This window comes from Colobus angolensis, unplaced genomic scaffold (genome assembly GCF_000951035.1).
Source record: "Colobus angolensis palliatus isolate OR3802 unplaced genomic scaffold, Cang.pa_1.0 Scaffold414, whole genome shotgun sequence".
Classification (NCBI taxonomy): Eukaryota; Metazoa; Chordata; class Mammalia; order Primates; family Cercopithecidae; genus Colobus; species Colobus angolensis.
This window is the reverse complement of record NW_012117533.1, coordinates 838,968-845,300: the sequence shown is the minus strand read 5'-3', so window position 1 is coordinate 845,300 and position 6,333 is coordinate 838,968. Positions and strand designations below refer to the sequence as shown.

General features: G+C 47.1%; 1 pseudogene; it reads left to right on the top strand.

Annotated features, from left to right (window-relative positions):
* The window catches only part of LOC105521969, a 20,232-nt pseudogene extending 17,279 nt beyond the window's left edge, over positions 1-2,953 (top strand).
* The last annotated feature ends 3,380 nt before the right edge of the window (positions 2,954-6,333 follow it).

The window sequence follows — 6,333 nt, the reverse complement described above, 5'->3', positions numbered from 1 at the left end:
AAAGAAAGAAAGAAAGAAAGAAAGAAAGAAAGAAAGAAAGAAAGAAAGAAAGAAAGAAAGAAAGAAAGAACGAAAGAAAGAAAGAAAGAAAGAGAGTCTAGGAAGGGAGCAGAGAGCTGTAGAGGAGGAGGGAGGGGATCAGAAGGAGGAGGAGGAGCAGGAGGAGGAAGGGGAGGGGGAGGGGGAAGAGAGTGCCAGATTGACGAAATTTTTGCTCCTCCTGGCACCTTGTCCTTCCCTCCTTCCCCTGGACCTAACTGAGCCTTCCCAGGTGCTATGCACTCAATGTATCCTGCATGATGGGATTAATGCCCTTATAGGAAGAAACATAAGCAAACATGCTCTCTGTCTCTCTCTCTCTCTCTCTGCCACATGAGGATATAGTAAGGAGGTGTCCATAGGAGAAACCACGAAAAGAGTCCTCACCCAATCCAAACCATGCTGGCAGCCTGATCTCTGACTTCCCGGCCTCTAGAACTATGAAAAATAAATGACTGTTGAAGCCTCCTAGTAATTTTTTATGATTTGTTATAGCAGCCCGAACTGAATAAGGCATCAGGCCACTATAAGACTTGACTGCCTGCTCTCTGTCTCTCTTTGCTGTCTAGACCCTGGTTCTCTGCCCTTTCTCTGGTCACTCCTTCCCTGTATACTGTCCCTTCTGCAGTCTGCAGCCTCTGTTGCTCCTTAGTCCACTGTTCTTGGCCATCTCTTCCACCTGTGACCACTCTCTCCTCATTCCCTGTGGGATGAGCTCACTCAAAGTAATTGCTACTTTGGTACCAATTACTCTCTATGGCAGTGGGTCTTGACCTTGGATAGACCCTCCAGAGACTCTGAGTGATTGGTCTGGGTGCAGCCTGGCCATAGAGCATTCTGAAAGCTCCCCAGGCCATTCTAATATAGACCACTGGACAGTAAAGCGTTAGTTTGCTCAGCAGCCTTGGGTCACTCCAACCCTGCACATTCCAAAAAAAGGACTGGCCCTTGACCACCTCTGGGGAGATAACTTCTGAGCCCTTCGAATATTCTGCCTTCATTTTTATTTTTTCTGAGGTGGAGTCTTGCTGTATCGCCCAGGCTGGAGTGCAATGACATGATCTCAGCTCACTGCAACCTCTGCCTCCTAGGTTCAAGTGATTATCCTGCCTTAGCCTCCCAAGTAGCTGGAATTACAGGCACCCACCACCATGCCCAGCTAATTTTTTTCTATTTTCAGTAGACAGGGTTTCGCCATGTTGGCCAGAGTAGTCTCAAACTCCTGACCTCAGTTGATCTGCCCATCTCAGCCTCACAAAGTGCTGGGATTATAGGCATGAACTGCTACACCCAGCCGAATATTCTGCCTTCTAAGAATGTTTCTGTATGCCTGAGGCTTTGGGCTTTGCTGTATCAATATGACTTCTCTAGGGACTGAAGCCTGAGTAGCTGGGGTCAATCACCCAGGAGCTGCACGCCTGCACGATTGACCCCCAAGAAAAACCCGGCACACTAAGGGTTGCTTGGGTGGGCTTCCCCAGCAGACAACCCTTAGCATGTGCTGTCACACATCATTGCTGGGAGAATTAACCATTGTCTGTCCAACTCCACTGGGAAAGGATAGCTGGAAGCTGGTGCCTGATTTTTCCTGGACTTTGTCCCTTTTCCCTTTGCTGACTTTAATCTGTATCTTTTCACTGTAATGAACCATAACTAAGATTATAATGGCTTTTCTAAGTCTTTGAGTCCTTATAGCAAATCATTGAGGCTGTGGCTGGTCTTAGGGATCCTCTACACAACCACCAAGACCAGGAACACTGAGCTACAGTATACACATTGCTGGGCCCCACTCCAGAGATTCGGATTCAGTGCACCTGGGGTGGGCTTAGGAACCCGTGTGGTTAGTAAGTTCCCCCACACCCTGCTTTGCTCCCATTCAGTGAATACAGGTCCCATGGCTGCCTGTCCCCTCTCCCTACCTGCTAAAGGCCAGTCACCCAGTCCTCTCAACCATCTCCAGAGTCTCATCTCTTCCTTCTTCCCCTCCTCTTTGCTTCATCCCCCAATTTCATTCCACTTGGCCACACTGCAAGCAAATCAGAATCTGAGCCTGGCATTTCCCTTTGGGAAGGTGCTCAGTGGCTTTCTGCATACATGTGGTCCAAACTCTTGGTGGCATTCAGGATCTTTCTTGGCCTTTTCAGCCTCCCCTCTCACCACAACACATACTGTCCCTTCCAGCCTTGAGGAATTCCTTGCAGCCTCCGAATAGGAGACCTCCCTCCATCTGGAATACCCTTTGCCTCCCTTTCTACATCCTCTCTTAGGCTACTCACCAGCCTGCATTTCAATTCCTCATTTCCTTGCCTGACCCCCTCTCTATGCCAGAACCTGGCAGCTTCATAGAAGTCCCTTAATAACTGTACAGTGAATGAGTGAATGAATGAATGAGAGTCTTGTTCATCTGAGTTCCCAGGGCCCAGCATGGTGCTTGGCACATGGTAGGTACAAATAAATGAGAGATGAGTGAACAGTTTTTGCATCCCACCCCCAAGCCCACCTCCCTTCCTTGTCTCCCCTCCTTTCTGTCATTCTTCTTTATCACTGAGGATCCTTTTTTGATTCTATTCTGATTCTGCTACCCAGGGGCTCTTCTGCAGAATGCCTCAGTTGCCTCCCAGTTGATCCTTTTACCTCCAACTCCAGCAGAGAAGGAACTGAGAGCTTGCAGGGGGCAGTTGAGGAAGACTGCAAATCAGTGTCAAATATCTATGTAGAGCTGAACTTGATTTGAACCTCCCATAGGCCCAGGGAGGGTGGTGATATTCTCCTCAATTTACAGATGAGGAAACTGAGGTTCAGAGAGGTTGAGTGTTTGCACATGGTAGCTTGATAGCAGAGATGCGATGGGAGCGCAGATCTTCAGCCGCGTGTCTTTGTGCTGTCTTTTTCAGCCAGACACCAGGGGCCTTGAAGGCCACAAAAATTATTTTGGCCTTCAGATATTTCAGTGCTACACTTCCTTCACCAGCCTTTTCTTCTTAAATTGCTGCTCCTGATGCTGACTGATCTCCAGCCCCAGGTAAAAGAAACACAATTTTGTCACTGTGTCAAGCGGAAACAAGCTCAGTGCTGGGAAAGGAAATCAAACTCTCCTTGGAGAAAGTCAGATGGGACATACCACTTTTAGGCCCAGCTGGATGTGCAAGGAGAGAGCCCCCAGACCACCTGCCACAGGCCAGCTTCCTCACCAGCAGGGGGCACCAGCATTTCTCCTTCTTCCCAGAGACCTTCCTCTGTCTGATGAAGCTCCAGCTCTTGGCAGTCACTCAAGGCCTTCTCTGATCTCACTGTGACTGTAGGTCAGACACATTCTAGATTGACAGAATATTGCCCATGGGGCTGAAACCCCTTAAACACAAAATACCTTCGTGTTTGCTAGAGGGACTGTGTGGTCTGGGTTGGCCCATATCCTTGGGAATAGCTGAACTGAGAAATGCAAACGGCCTTCCTGGCTGCCCTGGGGAGAAGGAGTTAGCAGGTAGCACAGGGCAGCACATCTCACAGAACTCCAAATTCAAGTGCTGTCTCCACCTCTACCTGGCAACCTTCCCTTCTCTTCATTTCCATTTCTCCTTCTGCCAAATAAGAGAGTTTGACCAGGTCATATTTCAGAGCCCTTCCTTCTCCAGCATGCACAAGTGAGTACACACCTCTCTTAGACACTGTTCTATTAGTTACAGTGGCTTGGCACCATCACTTTTCAACCCAAGGCTGGCCTTCAAGGGGCCAGTTCTGGACCTTTCATTATAAAAACTAGGCATTTGCCATTTGGTTTTGAATCGTTTTGAAATGTCATCAAGTCCATTCCCCTCCCTTTAGGACCGACAGTACCAAATCTTTCTCTCCAGCTTGCAAATATGACCATTTCTTGTCTCTCTGGGAGATCCTCTTCTTTGACCAGACTGCATCTTCATTGTCCCCTTTTATGGGGACAATTTAGGCTACCACTTCTGAGATATTTGTATCTCTCTCCTCTGCCTGTCCAGATCCTCCCCGTCCTTCAAAGGCCTCTCAGGAAGGCCATCCCTGATGATGACTTCCAGGAGTAAGTCCTCTCCTCTGATCTGCCATAGTATTTGTTATCTGTTTCTCTTCATTTAGTCATTCTTGTTTTTCCTCATTTATTCATTCTTGTATCTACTCAAGTTATCGAGTACCTGTATTAGTCTGTGCTCAACTGCTATAAAGAAATACCTGAAACTGGGTAATTTTTAAAGAAAAGTTTAATTGGCTCACGGTTCTGGAGGCTGTACAGGAAGCACGGCTAGGGAGGCCTCAGGAAACTCACAATCACAGCAGAAGGGGAAGGAGAAGCTGGCATGTCCTACATGGCTGGAGCAAAAGGAAAAGAGAGCAAAAGGGCAAGTGCCACACATTTTACAACAACCAGATCTCATGAGAACTCTATCACGAGAACAGCAAGGGGGATGTCCGCCTCCATGATTCAATCACCTCCCACCAGGCCCCTCCTCCAACAACAGGAATTACAATTCAACATGAGATTTGGGTAGGGACACAGAGCCAAACCCTATCATTCACCCCTGGCCCCTCCCAAATCTCATGTCCTTCTCACCTTTCAAAACACAATCATCCCTTCCCAACAGTCCCCTAAAGTTTTAAGTAATTCTAACATTAACTCAAAAGTCCAAGTTCAAAGTCCCATCTGAGACAAGGCAAGTCCCCTCCACCTATGAATCTGTAAAATAAAAAACAAGTTGGTTACTTCCAAGATAAAATAGGGGTACAGGCATTGGGTAAATACCTTCTTTCCAGAAGGGAGAAATTGGCCAAAACAAAGGGGTTGCAGGCCCCACACAAGTCTGAAACTCACCAAGGCAGTCATTAAATCTTAAAGTTCCAAAATAATCTCCTTTGACTTCATGTCTCATATCCAAGACATGCTGATGCAAGGTGTGGGCTCCCAAGGCCTTGGGCAGCTCTGCCCCTATGGCTCTGCAGGGTACAGCCCCCTCAGCTGCTTTTGTGGACTGACATTGAGTGACTACAGCTTTTCTGGGTGCACAGCACAAGCTGTCAGTGGATCTACCATTCTGGGGTCTGGAGGATGGCTGCCCTCTTCTCACAGCTCCACTAAAGAGTGCCCCAGTGGAGACTCTGTGTAGGGGCCCCTACCTCACATTTCTTCTCTGTACTGCCCTAGTAGAGGTTCTCCGTAAGGACTTTATCCCTGAAGCTGACTTCTTCCTGAACATCCAGGCATTTCCCTATATCCTTTGAAATCTAGGCAGAGGCTCCTGAGCCTAAACTCGTGACCTCTGACACCTGCAGACTTAACACCATGTGGAAGCCTTGATGGCTTCCAGCTTGCACCCTCTGATGCAGTGACCTGAGATGTATCTAGATCCCTTTTAGCCACAGCTGGTGCTGGAGTGGCTAGGACACAGGGAGCCATATCCCAAGGCTGCACAGAGCAGCAGGGCCCTGGGTCTGACCTACAAAACCACTTTTCCCTCCTAGACCTCCAGGCTTGTGATGGGAGGGGCTGCCAAAAGAGGTCTCTGAAATACCTTGGAGGCATTTTCCCTATTGTCTTGGCTATTTATATTTGGCTCCTCTTTACCTATGTAAATTTCTGCAGCCTTGAATTTCTCCCCAGAAAATGTATTTTTCTTTTCTACCACATGACCAGGCTGCAAATTTTCTAAACTTTTATGCTCTGCTTCCTTTTAAATATAATTTCCAGTTTCAGATAATCTCTTTGCTCATGTATGTAAATTAGGCTGTTAGAAGCAGCCAGGCCACATCTTGACCACTTGGTTACTTAAAAATTTCTTCTGCCAAAAACCCTAAATCAAGCTCAATGTTCAACAGATCCTTAGAGCAGGGGCACAATGCCACTAATCTCTTTGTTAAAGCATAGCAAGAGTGACCTTTACTCCATTTCCTAATGAGTTCCTCATCTGCATTGAAGTCCTCATCAGCCTGGACTTCATTGTCCATATCACTCTGAGCATTTTGGTCATAACCATTCAACAAGTCTCTAGGAAGTTCCAAACTTTTGCTTATCTTCCTGTCTTCTTCTGAGCTCTCCAAACTGTTCCAACCTCTGCCTGTTACCCACTTCCGAATTGACTTCTATATTTTCAGGTATCTTTATAGCAATGCCCCACTCCAAGTACCAAAATCTGTATTAGTCAGGGTTCTCCAGAAGGACACAATTAATGGGATATATTTATATATGAAATGGAGTTTATTAGGGAAAATTGGCTCACGTGATCACAAGGCAAAGTCCCACAATAGGCCATCTGCAAGCTGGGGAAGAAAGAAGCC